The sequence below is a fragment of the Eurosta solidaginis genome, chromosome 4 (assembly GCF_040869045.1).
Source record: "Eurosta solidaginis isolate ZX-2024a chromosome 4, ASM4086904v1, whole genome shotgun sequence".
NCBI classification, from domain to species: Eukaryota; Metazoa; Arthropoda; class Insecta; order Diptera; family Tephritidae; genus Eurosta; species Eurosta solidaginis.
This window is the reverse complement of record NC_090322.1, coordinates 221461070-221482014: the sequence shown is the minus strand read 5'-3', so window position 1 is coordinate 221482014 and position 20945 is coordinate 221461070.

The following is a 20945-nucleotide window of genomic DNA, read 5'->3' as shown; positions in this document are numbered from 1 at the left end:
CTATGAATGAGGATACCTTAGTTGCAATACTTTTGAGTGTATACGCTTTGAAAAAGATAAATAAAAATCATGTATGCTAACCCAGCAGCTATTTTATGACTTGGCACAATTTCCTCACTCAAAACAAATTTTTTCTCCTGACTTAGCGCTTTTTACTCAATATGTTTCCCCATCACTCCTCCCCTTTAATGAATGAAATATAAAACTAAAACTATATATTTATCAAAAAATACTTTTTATTTGTCAAACTATTTCTAACTATTAGCGGCCACGGTGGTGTGATGGTAGCGTGCTCCGCCTACCACACCGAATGCCCTGGGTTCACACCCCGGGCAAAGCAACATAATAATTTTACAAATAGGGTTTTTCAATTAGAAGAAAATTTTTCAAAGCGGGGTCGCCCCTCGGCAGTGTTCTGCCATGAAAAGCTGTCAGTGAAAACTCATCTGCCTCGCAGATGCCGTTCGGAGTCGGCATAAAACATGTAGGTCCTGTCCGGCCAATTTGTAGGGAAAATCAATAGGAGCACGACGCAAATTGGAAGAGAAGCTCGGCCTTAGATCTCTTCGGAGGTTATCGCGCCTTACATTTATTTATTTATTTTATTTCTAACGGTTCTGATCTGGACTCTTTTGCCGGATGGTGCGCAGACAATAACTTAAATTCAAACAAATGCTGTGTTGTGTCTTATTCCATAAAGAAAACTGCCACATACTTTATCTACAAACTAAATTCTAAATCTCTTAATCGTTGTCAAGAGAGTAAAGACTTGGGTGTAATTTTTGACTCCAAACCCTCTTTTTCTAGTCGCATTGATTTCGTTGTTTCAAAATTTGTTGCAATCGTTGGGTTCAGTAAACGTAACACCAGTGACTTTAAGGACCATGTGACATTTAAGGCACTTTATATATCTTTGGTCAGAAGTGGTATTGAATATTGCTCAATAATATGGAATCCTTTCCATGAATCTAACTCCTATAAAATTGAGAAAGTTCCGAAAATTTTTTCAAAATTGCTTTACGTATGCTTCACTGGCCAGACGGCCTCCCATCACATACAAGCAGTCAGAAATTGCTTGGTCTTCAGGCTTTGCATTACAGAAGAACTTTTATCTCACTCATGCTTACCTATAATGTAATAAACTATAGCACGGATTTCTCTGATTTATTTACTTTGTTTATTCCATATATTCCACTGCATGATCTTTGGCATAGTAGATTATTTATCGAAATAACTCATAAAACGAATTATGTTATAAATGAATCTATAACTAGGACTATACATCTAGCAAATTGATTCAGTAGTGTTATTAATTTTAATAACAGCTTATATAAGTTTAAGCTTGAATTGTTTTCTATTTTTAACTAGTTTGTAAGAAAGCATGTAGTTAGCGACATGTAAGAATTGAAGTGGATTAAAGTCAGCGCAAATCATTTATCATACACCAAAAGCATGTCTCAATTGGGTAAATCCAATTTCAAGGGGTTGTGTTCGTAACCCTCTCAAGGGGTCGCCAGCACAATATATAGCTTCTGCGACCCAATTGTCAACGTACCTAACCGTGCCAAATCTTGTTTCATTGACAGTCGAGGCTCTGGCGACCCCAAGTTCCTCATGGAACTAGGGGGTGGGTAGGGCGCGATGGCCTAGAAGGTTTAATGTGGTCATATAAATCGTTCCCGAGATGGTCGAGCTAGTAGTACCTTAATAGTGCTTTGTTACCGGAACGTACCGGATCTATATCCCGCAAAGGGCCACCAACATCGGTAATACTCCCCAAAGCCTTCGGGGAGTGTCTTTATCGTTAATACAATAACAACAACAAAGCATGTACTTTTAGACTGAATGAATTAAATAAATAAATAAAATGCGCGCTCAAAGAAATTACTAGTAATTCAGATTGATATTATTGACAGATTGACTTAGCACATTTTTTGTTAACAGCTGACGACTTAGTACATTTACACATCATTGCCCACAGCACGTAAACATGAAAAATTTAAATATATTTTTTTTTTGTGATCGATGTATTTTGAATTCAGTTTTAAAACTGCATTAAAATACAATTTTTCAAAAAAAAGTGACTTAGCACATTTTCACATTAAGCTAACGATATACTTATGTTTATATACATACAGCTGCGAAAACGAAAATAGCATTAAGTTTTATAAAATTTCGTCATTTGAATTTTTTTTTTTTTATTAATTCAAGAAAAAAGTTTCATAAATTTTGTGTAAGCGAATCTCAAAAACGTTTTCGTAAAAAAAAAAATTTTACGTAAATTTCGAATTTTTTAATTGGGGTTTCAGAAACAATTTTAGTATAACAAATTTAAATTTATAGGTCTGTATAAATTTGCAGTGATTTTTGAGAATGTTTTTTTTTTTTGCGAAGAAGTTGTTTTTGAATTTCTTCGATACGAGGAATGCATTGTTTTATAATTTATTTGTACCCTTCGGAAAAAATTGCCAAAAATCGATGCGAATTTTGAGAGACCTTTAACTGCTACTTTTTAAACTAAAATTTATTGGGATACAAAAAAATTTAGTTTCGAATTAGTCTCAGTAACAAAATTCATGACAATTTGACCTTAAATTATCGGAAATAAAAACCAAAGGGGGCATTCAAACGGCTGAGTGGATGGAGGCATCTGCCTTAGCACAGTGTGAGTCGAGGTGTATTCGAGTTCAAAGCTCAGCAGCCAAAAAACTAGCTGATGAAGAAGTGAAGTTTGCAAAGTTTGTTATATTTTTTAATATCAATAAAAAAAAAAAGAGTTTATCTGACGAAATTTGCTAAATGTCCACTGATATCAACTTGTTCGCAACTGTACTTTCATATTTGATTATAAATGTACTAGGGTAAGCTGTAGTGTTGTACCGATACGGGCAGCCACAAATTAATCAAAATTACGGATATCATATCCGTGCTTTATTCATATATAGTTTATTAAGGGTTTACTTCTTTCATAGCTTGAACGCTGTAGATGATAAAAAGTAAAAAAAATTAAAACCTTCTGGCAAACCAACATTTTGTTAAGTATAAAAATATTTTCTCATCTCAGGGATAAATCAAGTTATCCGGTAAAGGTTGGGGCATTCTTACACACTCTGCCTGAGTGGAAGGCATGTTATCTTGGAACGTTTAAAATTTCGATTGCTAAGATCACGGATGGCCACCGTTAAGGTTATCTCACCCGATGTCTAGGCTAATAGCGTTTTCTTTTCTGCCAAAAGTGTTACGCTTTTTATACGCGGCGCAAGGATTGTAAATATAATTTGTTCTATTCTAAAAAACAGGCAATGCATTTACGGGGTATTTCGTGCTTTTTTGAAAGTTGTTGCCTGCTCGCAACGCAAAAGCGTTACACTTTTACCCTGCATAAAATGGCGGTATGGCAGTGCAATTCTGCTAATCCAGCTCATCGTGACGATTTATTTTGGTAACTTCACAAATTTTTATAAAGGAAATAATTGCTAATGAATTTTTATTATCATTGACAGCGCGTATATGAAAATCAGCTAATACACGAGGTAGCCATTTATTTCTTTGCATGTGTTATAAATGTTGAAAATTTTTTGGGGTAGGAGTAACTCTATTAAAGCTTTACCATTTACTTAGGCAGAAAATTATTTTTGAAAAGAAAACGCTATAAGTAAGGGCGGCTTGCCGCATCACAACGGCATACCGATGTGTGAGCTAAAGGGGCTACCGCTGCTCCTCTACTATTTACTTCTCCTTAGCCCATTGATCGGCCTATGCAGTTCGGTATTTATTTGATCTTTTTGAAGCGGATATATTTGGCCTTTCGTTAAAAAAGCTGGGGTAATTGATTCTGTTTGGGGGAAAGTTGTATAGTGGTGGGTTATTGCACGATGCGTTGTTGTAAATTTTTTCAACCACAAGTTATGGATACTGTCTGGTTCTGGGGACTTCCATTTATGTGTGTTTCGCACCACTTTTCCCACATCTTTTACCTTGAAGGTTACGCTGCACATCTCGATAAGATCATTGAATATACTTGAGAGAAAAAAGTTTCCGGAGTCACATTGTCCATAGTGATATCAGACCACCAAACTGAAAACCCCTATAAAACACCAGAACCTATGTTATAAAATAACTCCATGCTTTTGGCAAATACTAAAAGCTTTCTAGGACTAGTGCTACTTGCTGCTTCAAGGTCTGATAGCTGTGCCACTCCTAATAGCTGGAGTCTTAATCGTGCAAGCACAGGACACGAGCACAGTGGTGAAATCCCACTCATTTTAATGAATTTTTCTATGAATAACCTTTTTTTTCGTTTCTCCAAATAAAGGAAAATTATGCACCCTAGATCTATAAAATAGGCTTTTTGTGTTGTCTACTTTTACTGGATTTATCAGATTAAGTCAACACTGCACGATAAATTTGAAATACATATATACTACATACATATATGTATATTACAAAGGTATCTAAAGATCCAATAACAAATATATCTAATGAAAAATGCGTGCACCTCAGCCCTACCAACAAACCAGTTGCAACTTGTACGTGCAATTCTCACATTTACAGTTACTAAATACTATGATTTTGCTATAATTTGATTAAAATTGTAAATAAAGGTAAGAATACTATCGACGAACACGCTTAAAGTTCTCACACATTAATGAGTATTATTATTTTTTTTTTAAATCTAAGCTGTTAATTTGTGTAGATTGTTTTGCGCCCTGCAGAGGAAAGTTCTTCAAACCCAGGAATATGAAAACTTGAGCTCTTCATGAGAACCCGTTGCTCTATCTACATACATATATTGCAAAACATAGTTAAGTTTATCTCGTGTTGAGAAAATTCAAACTTTTATTGAGACAAATTTGCTTATAGGGCTTGTTGTTGTTGTTGTTGTTGTGTGAACAGTGTTTCGCTCCATTCAGTGGGTGCATCAACTCAGAAGTTGTTAGCAAAGTCTTCTAACGGAAGTCCAAGGAAACTGGCAGTTTCAACAAGGGCGGGCCATAGGGAGATTGGTGGTAGATGCGTGAGTTCCGCATTACAATTGAAAAGATGGTTGGTGTCATCTGGGGACACACATGCAGGACAGGATTGCCTGGCGTGCCATATAATAACGCGGACGTCACAATTGCAAAATGTCCAAAATACCTACATCGATAAGATATAGCAACTTACACTGACAAAAAAAGGTAAAACATTCATGCCATTACAAAAAGGTAACCGGAAGGCAGGTCATAACAGACGCAACCAGCTTTGCCATCGCTGTTTTAAATTAAGTCCGTTATAATTGAATTTTTAATAAAAATGAAATGTCTGAAATTTGTGAATTTCTCTTCAGAACCTGCCTAGTTTAATGATTTTTATAATATTTTTGCATATACTTTTATTAAATCTGAGTCATAAAAGACTCATATAAGATACCCCAGCGGGCTAGGGGCTCAGAATATACCCGCGGTAGGTATGTCTGTCGTAAGAGGCGACTAAAATACCAGACTCAAGGGGCTATGTAGCGCAACCCTTCAGGTTGCCAGCGCAATATATAGCTTCTCCAAACCCAATTGTCAACCTCACCTATCCGCGGCGAATCCTGTTTCACTAACAGACGTGGCTCTGGCGACCCCAAGCTCCTCATGGAACTTGGGGGAGGAGAGAGAGGGATGGTCTGAAGGTTTGACGAGGCCATATAAATCATTCCCGAGATGGTCGGGCTAGCACCTTATTGGTGCTGTGTTGCCGGAGCGTACCGGATCTGTATCCGGCAAAGGACCATCACATCGATAACACTCCCCAAATCCTTCGGGGAGCAACCTTATCGCTACAACAACAACACCAACAACAACTCATATAAGATACAATTTCTCAGGCTCCTTTTATTCACATATCGCGGACTCATATCGTAATCCTTAGTTGTGAGCGCTTCGAAAATGTAGCAGTAGTAGTAAGTAAATCAGTCATAGTGAGTACAAATCTCTCCAATATTCTCGCAGCACTCATATTTAAAGAATCCGATATGAGACCGAAATAAGAAAAATACGAGCCTCAGAAATATTATCAATTAGGAATCTTTTATGACTCCGATATGGTGAAAAATTTGAGCCTTATGTCAAAAGGGTTCAGTTTATAAAGGAGCTTGCTCAACAAAGGTGAGCCAACCGTATAATTGAACCATGCAAAGGAAATTCTGGAACCTTCGCTTAGCCACTTGTAAAATATCCGCATATTAGCAATACATGTAAGATTTTTGTACTTTTTTGATTGTACGACATATTGCCTCTGCGGTATACCCCGAGTGGAGAGTCGAGCTCTCGTATGCCTTCGATAAGCGCTGACGTCGTTATGACGCACCTTTAAGAAGTTTCATTTCCAATATAATACTTTTCAAGAAGAATTCTCAATATTCTAACCCATTTTTAATGCCAAGCGTCAAATATATGCCATAAATGGGGCAATCCCCATGCCTTATATAATGCATACAAGCGACTCTGATAGGAGTCATAAAAGAAGTAAATTATGAGCTGTTTAGGAACGTTGAGTCTGATTGGATTTTTAATTAGGGTTCATATTAGACTCCTATTCAGCAGTCTGATCGGACTCCTATATAGGCTCACAAAATGCATGAAATAAGGCTTATATTCGGTGACCATTGCAACAAAGGAAATATACCAATTTCAGGCTATTGAATGAGCTCATAACGATTGTAAGCGCTCCGATTTCGTTGTCTTTTTGGCTCCTTTCTGACTCCTAATATTTGCTGGGTAGGAAATATGTATATATTTATATAAATATAATTGCCAAGAAAAATTAATAGGGAAAAATAATGATAATGTTAATCACTTAAAAATATTTAAAATTTTAAAACAGAAAAATTTTCAGGCCATAGATTCAGAATTAAAGAAAGAAATGTAATTAAGGATAATAATAAAGTTAATAACTGCGGAAAGCTAGAAAGTACTACTTGTTTGAAACAGCCTGCATTTGTTTATCTTTATATCTCTTGTCTTAGATGGAAGTAACTTCCACAGATATAAAGAGCATTCTGGACGGTGCTGTTTGTTCGGAACCAAAAGCATCAAAGTCCGAGTAGAGGGACACAAATTTAGTTTTTTTAAATAAGTGGATTTTGAGAATACAATAGCCTGTAGAAAAAGCAAAGATTTCTTATATTTAAGAAATTAAAACCACGGCATCCGAAGATTTTCTTGGAAAGTGAAGATAATTACCAAATTTCCTTTTAAATCAAATGAACCGGGCGGCATTGTTTAAAGTCAGCTGTAATTTGTTTAGCAAGGCCGAGACAAGAATAATGTATATATGTAAGTTCACTGTAGGAAATATGAGGTACAATAAGAGATTTTATCAGCTTCATCTTGCTGTCTCGCGGCAACAAATAGGCAGTTCTGTACAAATTTCGTAGAGTACTATAAATTTTACCTTTTCATCAGTATGATATGGTGAACACAAGTCAGACTGGAGTTGATTTTGAATCACATATTGTTAACCACATCGTGGAAGAAGTGCCCAATATTGCTATTGGCTTCGATTAAGCTGCATTAAGAGAAAGCTTATTAAAGTGAGCAAACACTGATATGCGTGCTAAGTCTTCATTCAGTTTGAAAATTAGGTCTAAAAAAAGACCAATTGGACGAGACATATATATTTGGGTATCAGCGGCATAAAGATATATGAGTTCATAGTATTCTTAAAACCATCGATGCGCTGTGTTTGAATCCCATGCTAAATATTTTAAATTTCTTGTGGTTTTTAAAATTATCATACTTTAAAAGCTGAAAAATGCGTTTTTGTGCTATATTACTTTTTCAGCACGAAAATTTCCGAAGTCTCTATTTATCTATCTCCATTAGGGCTTAACGTCATTTGAGTTCCTTCGAGTTTCTATAACCTTGCGTTCTATGATATTTATGTTTATGATATTTTTAGTTCTGCGTGACTGTCATCCCGTTTTTTTTTTTTTGGAGGGTATCTTTGTGTTTTATTCAAATTATATATTGAACTGGATTTGACTGGTATCCTTTGAACCAATTTCTTATTGCAAACTACTGAGCTAGATTGATAATAATAACAATTTATTGTGTCACTGAAGTATAGGTAATGATGAATGGCAAATAAAATAACCACAATCTTTTGTCAGCGCAGTAAAAACTCGCTGATGGGTTCTTGGTAGAATTTGGTTTAATCATAAATCACATAGTTTAAAAACGGCCAGGGTTGAGTTAATTTCCAAAGACGAGAAAATTAGTAATGATGAAGATACTGCGATTTTCGATAATAAAATGGATCCAAAAAAAAATAAAGTGCCGGAGCGGGGTTACTCTACATTGTCGAAATTGGAGCTTTGAAAAGAGCGTTTATATAAAATTGTCCACATTGTACTTATCGTTAATAATTTTTCTATCTATACAAAAACGGCCAAGAACTCTCCTAGAACAGTTTCTTTAAGAAACTTAATGCTTATTTTTTTACTAGCAAAGATGAGCAATAGAGTAAATTGCTTTGAAATTAGACTCGTAAAATTTCACGACCGACTTCTAAATGGCGGCATCTGGACACGTAAGGCATGAAAAGGATTGGATTATGAGCCTTATAAGTTTGTTTCATTTGGATGCCGAGGCATAGTTAAATGAAGTAACTTACATATATGACGGTTGAGCTTGCTTGGCGAGGTCAATGAAAGGGAGCGTGCTACATGAAGTGCTAATAGATAGCTTTTGATATCAAGAAACCACCACATTCTTCATAAATAAGTGCACCATGGTAGTTATCAGGATTGGCTACGTTGTATATAAAACAAGGCACATGAACACGCAATATGTTTCGGATGTAGCTTTTTTGAAAATGTGACACCCCCGCAATAATGGTTGTTTTTTTTAGAAGAGGAGAAGGGGGAAAATGAAAAGCACTTTTCTAAAAGGCACACATTTTTATAAAATATTATATTATAATAACATATAAAATTTGAAAACATCGAACTAGTAAGCTTAGGCCCACTTGCGAGACGGCGAGTTATCTTTTTATTTCAGACTTAGCTTCTGCAACCGCTCTGGAACAATATTCTATAAAAGCGTGCAATTACTAGCATACGCTGATGACATTGATATCACCGGTATGAACTCCCATTAATTTTGCTTAATCCAAACTGGAAAAATACGCGGTATTGATGGGTTTGATCGTGAATGAGGACAAAACGAAGTACGTGCTGTCATCGAGCAAAAAGTCAGCACATACGCGCTTTGGCAACCGTGCTACTGTTTACAGCCATAGTGTCGAAAAGACTTCGTTTATTTGGGAACCAGCAGTAACACTAAAAACAACATCAGCTCTGTAATTCAGCAAATAATCACTCTTCACCATAAATGCTACTTTTGACTAGGCAGGCAATTAAAAAGAAAAGTCCTCTCTCGGCAAATGAAAATCATGCTCTACAAGTCACTTATCGTACCCGTCCTGCTATATAGTGCAGAAGCATAGACCATGGCAACATCAGAAAAAGCAGCTATGGGAGTGTTCGAGAGAAAAGTTTTTCGAAAAAGTTATGGACGCGTCGGCGATGGCGTGTACCGATCAAAATTTAATGAGCTGTACGAGCTTTACGCAGACATCAACATAGTCTAGTGAATTAAAATGCAGCGGCTACGCTGGCTAGGTCATGTTATGCAAATGAAAGACGACGCTCCGGATAAGAGAGTGTTTCTATCGGAACCTTATATGGAAGCAGGGGAAGATGGCGGCCCCACTCTGCTAGATGGTCCAGGTGGAAAACGATTTAACCTGGCTTGGTGTAACCAATTGGCGCCAGTTGTCAGAGCGAAGATGCGACTGGGCGCCATGTTAGACGGCCATAAACGGTCGAAGGCCAATTAAGTAAGTAAGTAAGTAGCTTATCTAAATTAAAGAGTTCTGCAAGTGGGCCTTAGAGTGTAACAAATAGAGCTAATAGTGGAGTACAGTGCAACATCAAATCACGTTAAGAAAATTAGCCATTTGAAAATTTTGCCTTAAAATGTTTATTCGTTAATTACAATTTAAGTATGTTGTAACTTGCACATTTACATTTTTTGGGAAAGTTTTAACTTAAAACCATGCTTAACATGGTATCCTTCAGGCAGATAATGTGGTAAATTGATTACAGGCGGTTGAACACCTTAAAGATTATTTATTTACTTATTTATTTATTTTTTTTATTTATTTATTTCTTTCAAAAACAAAGCGGTCGACTGCTAAAAATTTAAAGTATAATATATGTAGTATATATAAGATTAATATAAGTGTCCCCAGTGACGGGTCATCGTGAGGAGCTCAGAAGGGAGCTTGCGCGAAGTGCTCAGAAAGGAGCTTGGTGCCCATCAGGGGGCTGACGCAACGTGCTCATAAAGGAGCCGGATGTCCAGTAGGAGGAACGCGCGAACCGGTTGAAGTACCGATGTATCCAATCCATCCTTATACGATATCTTGCTTGTTTTCTACGGAAGAAATAATAATTCCAGCTTTTAAAAAATAAATTAACTTGTATCACTTAGTTTAGATAGGCGAGTATTGCATTTCGTATAATGGCAAAAGTACATTCAAGACTGATACAGCTATACAAGTCATTGTAGTGCGAGCACCAGATAAGCAGAGGATTATTTTTAGCAAAGTTTCGACGACAAAGGGGTAAATAAAAGGGAACGTAGTGTCTGAAAACCCTAGGAGGAACTGCAAAAAACAATCGGTCAGCAGAATCAATTTCTCCAATAATGAGCTTATGGTTGAACAATACCCCAGTAATATTCTCCGGTTTTCCAGAGTGGGTGAGCTAATAAGAAAAAGTGTATTTCTGTATGGTGGAAGGTAGAGACTTGGGTCCCAGTTAAGGCCACGTAATGCGAATATCAAAAATTGCTTTTGAACTGACTCAAGACGTTTTATATGATTTTGAGAAACAGGGCACCAAACGCATGAGCAATACTCGAGTATTGGAGGGACCAGCGATGTGTAAAGAATCTTTGTGAGATACGGGTCATCAAACTCTTTAGCCCATCTTTTAACGAACCCAAGTACTCCCAACGCTTTGTTGGCAATAGGTGAAATATGCATGTTGAAACCCGGTTTCATGCCATCCACTTTTAAGACAGGAAGGTTAGTAAAGCACAGGGAGAGATAAAAGTAAAGAAAACTAAAATAAACAAGTAAGGAAGGTTAAGTTCGGGTGTAACCGAACATTACATACTCAGTTGAGAGCTATGGTGACAACATAAGGGAAAATCACCATGTAGGAAAATGAACCGAGGGAAACCCTGGAATGTGTTTGTATGACATGTGTATCAAATGAAAGGCATTAAAGAGTATTTTATGAAGGAGTGGGCCATAGTTCTATAGGTGGACGCCATTTACGGATATCGCCATAAAGGTGGATCAGGGTTGACTCTAGAATTTGTTTGTACAATATGGATATTAAATGAAAGGTCTTAAAGAGTATTTTATGAGGGAGTGGGCCATAGTTCTATAGGTGGACGCTATTTAGGGATATAGCCATAAAGGTGGATCAGGGTTGACTCTAGAATGCGTTTGTACGATATGGGTATCAAATGAAAGATGTTAATGAGTATTTTAAAAGGGATATATCCTTAGTTCCATAGGTGGACGCCGTTTCGAGATACCGCCATAAAGGTGGACCAGGGGTGACCCTAGAATTTGTTTGTACAATATGGGTAGCAAAAGAAAGGTGTTAATGATTATTTTAAAAGGGAGTAATCCTTAGTTCCATAGGTGGACGCCGTTTCGAGATATCGCCATAAAGGTGGACCAGGGGCGACCCTAGAATTTGTTTGTACGATATGGGTATCAAATTAAAGGTATTAAGGAGGGTTTTAAAAGGGAGTGGTGGTAGTTGTATAGGTGGTCGCCTTTTCGGGATATCGCCATAAAGGTGGACCAGGGGTGACTCTAAAATGCGTTTGTACGATTTGGGTATCAAATGAAAGGTGTTAATGAGTATTTTAAAAGGGAGTAATCCTTAGTTCCATAGGTGGGCGCCGTTTCGAGATATCGCCATAAAGGTGGACCAGGGGTGACCCTAGAATTTATTTGTATAATATTGGTATCAAAAGAAAGGTGTTAATGATTATTTTAAAAGGGAGTAATCCTTAGTTCCATAGGTGGACGCCGTTTCGAGATATCGCCATAAAGGTGGACCAGGGGCGACCCTAGAATTTGTTTGTACGATATGGGTATCAAATTAAAGGTATTAAGGAGGGTTTTAAAAGGGAGTGGTGGTAGTTGTATAGGTGGTCGCCTTTTCGGGATATCGCCATAAAGGTGGACCAGGGGTGACTCTAAAATGCGTTTGTACGATTTGGGTATCAAATGAAAGGTGTTAATGAGTATTTTAAAAGGGAGTAATCCTTAGTTCCATAGGTGGGCGCCGTTTCGAGATATCGCCATAAAGGTGGACCAGGGGTGACCCTAGAATTTATTTGTATAATATTGGTATCAAAAGAAAGGTGTTAATGAGTATTTTAAAAGGGAGTGATGCTTAGTTCCAGAGGTGGAAACCGTTTCGAGATATCGCCATAAAGGTGTACCAGGTGTGACCCTAGAATTTGTTGGTACGATATGGGTATCAAATTAAAGGTATTAATAAGGGGTTTAAAAAGGAGTGGTGGTAGTTGTATAGGTGGTCGCCTTTTCGAGATATCGCCATAAAGGTGGACCAGGGGTGACTCTAGAATGCGTTTTTACGATATGGGTATCAAATGAAAGGTGTTAATGAGTATTTTAAAAGGGAGTAATCCTTAGTTCCATAGGTGGACGCCGTTTCGAGATATCGCCATAAAGGTGGACCAGGGGAGACCCTAGAATTTGTTTGTACAATATGGGTATCAAATTAAAGGTATTAATGAGTATTTTAAAAGGGAGTAATCCTTAGTTCCATAGGTGGGCGCCGTTTCGAGATATCGCCACAAAGGTGGACCAGGGGATACCCTAGAATTTGTTTGTACAATATGGGCATCAAACGAATGGTGTTAATGAGTATTTTAAAAGGGAGTAATCCTTAGTTCCATAGGTGGACGCCGTTTCGAAATATCGCCATAAAGGTGGACCAGGTGTGACTCTAGAATGTGTTTGTACGATATGGGTATCAAATTAAAGGTATTAATGAGGGTTTTAAAAGGGAGTGGTGGTTGTTGTATAGGTGGTCGCCTTTTCGAGATATCGCTATAAAGGTGGACCAGGGGTGACTCTAGAATGCGTTTGTACGATATGGGTATTAAATGAAAGGTGTTAAAGAGTATTTTATGAGGGAGTGGGCCATAGTTCTATAGGTGGACGCCATTTAGGGATATAGCCATAAAGGTGGATCAGGGTTGACTCTAGAATGCGTTTGTACGATATGGGTATCAAATGAAAGGTGTTAATGAGTATTTTAAAAGGGATTGGGCCTTAGTTCTATAGGTGGACGCCGTTTCGAAATACCGCCATAAAGATGGACCAGGGGTGACTTTAGAATGTGTTTGTACGATATAGGTATCAAATTAAAGGTATTAATGAGAGTTTTAAAAGGGAGTGGTGGTAGTTGTATATGTGAAGGCTTTTTCCAGATCGCGACCAAAATGTGGACCAGGGTGACCCAGAACGTCATCTGTTGGATACCGCTAATTTATTTATATATGTAATACCTGCCAAGATTTTAAGGGTTTTTTATTTCGCCCTGCGGAACTTTTTCATTTTCTTCTATTTAATATGGTAGGTGTCACAACCATTTTATAAAGTTTTTTCTAAAGTTATATTTCGTGTCAATAAACCAATCCAATTACCTCACCATGTTTCATCCCTTTTTTCGTATTTGGTATAGAATTATGGCATTTTTTCATTTTTCGTAATTTTCGATATCGAAAAAGTGGGCGTGGTCATTGTCCGATTTCGTTCATTTTTCATACCAAAATAAAGTGAGTTCAAGTAAGTACGTGAACTAAGTTCATTAAAGATATGTCGATTTTTGCTGAAGTTATCGTGTTAACGGCCATGCGGAACGACAGACGAACGACAGTGTATAAAAACTGGGCGTGGCATCAACCGATTTCGCCCGTTTTCACAGAAAACTGTTAACATCGTAAAATCTATGCCCCTACCAAATTTTAAAAGGATTGGTTAATTTTTGTTCGACTTATGGCGTTAAAAGTATCCTAGACAAATTAAATGAAAAAGGGCGGAGTCACGCCCATTTTGAAATTTTCTTTTATTTTTGTATTTTGTTGTACCATGTCATTACTGGAGTTGAATGTTGACATAATTTACTTATATACTGTAAAGATATTAAATTTTTTGTTAAAATTTTACTTTAAATAAAATTTTTTTTTAAAAGTGGGCGTGGTCTTTCTCCGATTTTACTAATTTTTATTAGCCGTACATATAGTAATAGGAGTAACGTCCCTGCCAAATTTCTTCATGATATCTTCAATGACTGACAAATTACAGCTTGCAAAAATTTTAAATTACCTTCTTTTAAAAGTGGGCGGTGCCACGCCCATTGTCCAAAATTTTACTAATTTTCTATTCTGCGTCATATATTCAACTCATCTACCAAGTTTCGTCGCTTTATCTGTCTTTGGTAATGAATTATCGCACTTTTTCGGTTTTACGAAATTTTCGATATCGAAAAAGTGGGCGTGGTTATAGTCCGATATCGTTGATTTTAAATAGCGATCTGAGATGAGTGCTCAGGAACCTACATACCAAATTTCATCAAGTTACCTCAAAATTTACTCAAGTTATCGTGTTAACGGACGGACGGACGGACATGGCTCAATCAAATTTTTTTTCGATCCTGATTATTTTGATATATGGAAGTCTATATCTATCTCGATTCCTTTATATATGTACAACCAACCGTTATCCAATCAAACTTAATATACTCTGTGAGCTCTGCTCAACTGAGTATAAAAATTAATGTAATTTCCTTAGCAAAGTTCCTTTTTTCACCATGATGCAATAAACCAGAAAGGTGAAGTCATTAATACAAAATGGAGTGGCGATACACGCCCAGATAAATTCATTTGTTACTTCATGGCTTATCTGCAGCATTGAGGTTTTTCAGTATTATAAAAAGATACTACATTACTGCCTTATTGAAATATGAAATAACGTGTAGAAAACCAACGCCTTTGGACTGTATTTCTTTTTGTGGGATGGTGTTATTTACTTTTCCTCAGTGGAAATGGAAAAACTTCAGTCAGCGAAATTAAATGGCTGGATCTTCAGAGTATCCAATTGTCCTCAACTAAGGAACATGAAAACTTAATTTTGGCGTCAATGAGATAATTGGTGATCTAAAACAGTGCCATGAAATTGTGGATGAATATCTGGGAGGTTTATGATACGAAAACTCGGGACTGGTAGTACCTCTACCTATCCGCCTGCCTCTCTTCTGGATTACCCTGTTATTCGTATTTTATTTTCTCTTCCCTCTGCATTTTCTAGTTTACCTTAGTTGGAAGTTTAATTCACCATCTATCCCATTTTTCGGTACATCTTCCCTTTTGATTCTTACTTCTCCTGCTCTTGCTCTTACTCAAGTCTAACTATCACTGAGTAATAATTAATTTTATTCTTATATTGCGACTACCGTGGTGTGATGGTAACATGCTTCGCCTACTACACCGAAGATCATGGATTCATGCCCAGGGCAAAGCAACATCAACGTTTTAGAAACAAGTTTTTTTCAATTAGAAGAAAGTGTTGTCTAAGCGGGGTTGCCCCTCGGCGGTGTTTGGCAATCACTCTGAGTGTATTTATGCCATGAAAAGTTGTTTCAGTGAAAATTCATCTGCCTTGCAGATGCCGTTCATGTCTTATGAGGACCGTCAAATTTTTGTTGTTGTACTAATAACTTCGCCAGTTTGGTTTTATTGCGTCATGTATTTTCTGCTTGAAGACTACTGAGGGCATTATTCACAGAGAAAGTAAGAGCAATTACTTTGCGGGCAGGCCACTTCCGAAAAGTGTCAACTTATATGACTTAGCCCATTATCGAACTACCGATTTGAGACTGCGTCTAGCAAACAGTCCTTAGAGCCCATTTGTTTTAAAGCCGTAGATAAAATTGTAGAGCGATGCAATCAGATCGAAAACCCTGCATTGCACAAATATCTTTCAGACCGCCTTCAGAACGCGCAGGTTTACAAACACCGACATGTAGCACCTTAACATAGAAATACCAAATAGCTCCAAATAGGAAGAGGTGATGATTTTCGCTTTCATATACATCGAGGAAGTCTTCAGCAGTTGAGAAGACCTAACTGTGCGGCAAAGATAAATACAGCATCTTATCAGAATATGGATAGAAGCCCTTGTTCGCATAAGCATAGCCAAGATGCCATGGTATAAATTAGAAATTCAAAAGAGTGGGTGCGTTCATATCACTACTCTTGTGAGGCCTCTTGTGTTTAACATTCCACTTTTAAATAACAGAACGAACATCACCGCCAGTAAAACGGGTATCATTCCTTTCTCTTGGAAAATATGTCCCGACTTGGATTGGGCATTGTTAGAAAATGTGGCCAAAGTAAACGACATCAGTGATGGAGTGAATATGCTAGTTTGCCTGAACCTTCGTCGATAAGTCCTTAGATGGATATACTCAAGATTTTCAGACTCACTATAGCATATTAAGCAGTTGCTAAGGCACTCCCAGAAATTCTGATGAGAGTGCAGTAGCCCATAACCAAACCAACAGCTTGGCGCCTGTCTGCACTGTGAGGCACACATATGTCTCGAAAGGCTCAGAAGGCTTTACTGCAGGAATGTATGGCCCTACAAGCAAAAGGTTTATGACAGTGCTACTACTTCGGAGAGGTTCTTTATCACTATTTAAAAGCAGGTCGTACTCAGGGCAACAGGAAAAGGACTTTGGGAGTTTGAAAGGTGAAAATTATAGGGTGAAATGGGCTACATGGGTAACCTTAAATAATAAAACCATGCGAATACGTATGTTTATGAATATGAGAACCCTGTGCATTTTGTTTTTGATCCTATGTGAACAGTTTACTTATAATATAAAGAACGAATTGAAAGCGACCGCTGTGGTGCGCCTATCACACCGAAGACCCTCGGTTCTCGTTTTTATACTCAGCGTGCTTTGCACACAGAATATATTAACTTTGATTGGATAACGGTTGGTTGAACAGGTATAAAGTAATCGAGATAGATATAGACTTCCATATATCAAAATCTTCAGTATCGAAAAAAAAAAATCGATTGGGCCATGTCCTTCCATCCGTCCGCCCGTCAACACGATAACGTGAGTAAATATTGAGATATCTTCACCAAATTTGGTACACGAACTTATCTGGGCCCAGAATAGATTGGTATTGAAAATGAGCGAAATAGGATGATAACCACGCCCACTTTTTATATATAGAACATTTTGGAAAACACAAAAAACCTGATTATTTAGTAAATAATACACCTACAATGTTGAAATTTGACATGTGATAAAAATTTAAAAAAAAATTTTAAATGGGCGTAGCACCGCGCACTTGTGATAAATAAATTGTACAAATATTATGAATCATAAATCAAAAATAGTTAAACCTATCGTGACAAAATTCGGCAGAGAGGTTTTCTTTACCATAAGGAATGCTTTGAAGAAAAATTAACGAAATCGGTTAAGGACCACGCCCACTTTTATATAAAAGATTTTTAAAAGGGGCGTGGACGAATAAAATAAGGTATATATTTGCAAAAGAGCTTTATATCAATGGTATTTCATTTCATGGCGACGGCGAGTACCGAAGAAGATTTAATGATGAGCTGTACGAGCTATACGCAGACATCAACATATTCCAGCGAATTAAAACGCAGCGGCTGTGCTGGCTGGGCCATGTTATGCGAATGCCAAGAAAGTGTTTCTATTAGAACCCGCCTATGGAAGCAGAGGTAGAGGGCGGCCCCCACTCCGTTAGAAGGACAAGGTAGAAAACGATTTAAACTCCCTTGGTGTGACCAATTGGCGCCGGTTGGCGGAGCGAAGGAGCGACTGGCGCGCCTTGTTGGACGGCCATAACCGTTTAGACGGTTAAGCGCCAATTAAGTAAGTAAGTAAGTATTTCATTTCCCAAGTGGACTTATAACAATAAATAGGAAAAACCTCACATTTAAAAAAATGGGCGTGGCACCGCCCTTGTGATGACTAAGCAATTTTCTATGTTTCGGGAGCCATAACTCGAAGAAAACATATCGTAATGAAATTGTGTACCCATATTTACCTCATAGCAGAAAAATGTCTAGTAAAAATTAACGGGATCGGTTAAAGACCACGGCAACTTAGATACAAGACAAATTTAGAAGGGGCGCAGACTAGAATAATAAGCTATAACTTAGCAAAAAATAGTTTTTGATCAATGATATTTCACTTATCAAGTTTTATTGTAAGAGGAAATGGGAAGACATTTTTTAAACGGGCGGTGCCACGTGTTATATAGAAAACTAATTTATCTGAAATGAAATGTACAATTGAAGATCAAGCTGAGTATATAATGTTCGAAAATTCACACTAGCAGCTTTCCTAGGTATAGAAGGGGCCTTCAACAACATCGAAACCGGCACAATTATGAAAGCCCTGCAAAGGGCCGGAGTTGACAACCACATTTGTGGATGGACTCAATCAATGCTGGAAAACAGAACCATACAAGCGGATATGGGCTCAGTGACAATGACGCGCAAAGTGGGTAGAGGTACATCCCATGGCGGGATCCTCCCGCCACTACTCTGGGTCATTGCACTGAACGAGATACTACTCGAACTCGACAAGAATTGTGTATAGGCAGTAGCATACACAGGCGACGTGGTCATTGCAGTCTCGGGGGCTTTTCCCTCCACGCTAAGCGACATCCTTCAGGGTGCGCTAATCAGGTTACCCACCTGGGCGGCATCGTGCGTCCTCAACAGCAACCCTAATAAAGCAGAATTGATTCTGTACAGTAACAGAACGAAAATACCAACATTTCGACTGCCCTCACTAGATGGTACGGAACTCTCGTTCTCAACTAGAAAACCAATATCGAAAAAAGAGTAGAGAAGGCGTATATCGCATACTACTCGTGCAAGAGAATATAGTCAGCAGAAATTGGGGGCTAAAGCCAAAATTCATGATGTGGCTCTATACGGCGGTCATAAGGCCTATCCTGTCGTACGGAGCCATAGCATGGTGGCCTGCCCTGAACAAGCAATACAACACTAAAAAACTAGACAAAATACAGGGCCGCATGCGCAGGGGTAACAGGTGCACTTCGATCGTGCCCGACGGACGCACTAAATGTTACACTTATCCTGCTGCCACTGGCCGTCCACAAAAGATATACAGCGATCAGCACAGCCATCAGGCTAAGGGCGTCTAGATGGTGGAAAGAAAAACCATATGGCCACAGTGATATCTTAACAAGGCTCGCCGATGTGGATTCGACAACAGATTAACTCTCAAAGGCACTGATTTTCGACAGAAATTACAAGGTGCAGATACCCTCTAGAACCGATTGGACGGCCGATAAATTTGGCAGGGAGGGGTCACCTCATTCTACACTGACGGATCTATAATGGATGCGGCGTCGGCGCAGGTGTCTTTTCCAACCAACTAAATGTCGCTATCTCCATCCGCCTTCCAATCACAGCTAGAATCTTCCAAGCAGAGCTTCAAAGAATAGAGAAGGCCTGCATCTTCCTGCTGCAGAACCGGATAGACGGTGAGACAGTCATATACTCCGACAGTCGAGCGACGCTAAAAGCGCTAGAATCACTGAACACATCCTGAAAAGCCGTCCATAACTGTAAGAGGGTGCTACGTGAAGCAGTTAACCAGGCAGCTATCATACTCAGATGGGTACCCGGCCACAAGAACATTGACGGTAACCAAAAAGCGGATGAAATAGCAAAGGCAGGAGCATCATTAGACATCACGGAAGCAGTCGCGGTGCATCGACCACTCACATCAATTAAAAGAGACATTCTCACCTATCTTAGGAAATAGCAATCCGTGATTGGTACTCTAAGGACACCTGTAGAATCACCAAAATAATCTGGCCAGAGTGCAACAAGAAAAAAACCGATGATCTACTAAATAGGTCTAGGCAGGAAATATACAGAATCACCGCCACTATTACAAGGCACTGGCCGTTTGGCCCGCACGCGAGTAGAATGGGTATCTCTTACATTGAGAGGTGTAGGAGCTGTAGACAGGAGGGTGCCGAGGAATCGGTTACTCACTTCCTCTGCGAGTGCCCAGCCCTCGCGAACTTTCGGTCCATATGTTTCCCGACTTAAGGGCGGTGTCAAACTGCCGCATCAAGGACATCAGTAGGTTTATTGTTTTAACCAAGTGGTTTGAGTAAAGCAATACGCACGCAGGGTACATCATCCAACATATAATTGGTTCCAGGAGAAAGTGCATCAAAATGGCGCCTAGAGCGCTACTTGGGCCCGGCTCCATAGCCGGTCAGCACAGCAACAAACCAGCCGCATAATGATCGGTTACACCCGAACTTAGACACCCTTACTTGTTTCCAGTAGAAAGAACTTTTCCCAAGCGTAGGTGCCCGTCTGTAGTGATTTGAGTGTATTTCTACCATTAAAAGCTTCTAAGTGAAAACTCATCTGCGTTTCAATTGCCGTTCGAAATCGGCATAAAACATGTAAATCCCGTTCCGCGAATTTGTAGGAAAAATTAAAAGGAGCATGAGGCAAATTGGAAGAGAAGCTTGGCCTCCCTTTGTTGCATTTATTTTTTTTTTTTAAGGACAGCCGTTGTTTTATTGCACCAAGGCTGCAAAAGATTTTAGCAAATATATGGAAAATTCGCAAATACAGCCGAACAATATAAAATGTGTTTTTTGAGTCCTTTGGCTCAAATCGTAGGAATAATTTGAATGAAAATGTGGTCAGAGAGTGAAAAACGTAAAACACGTGCA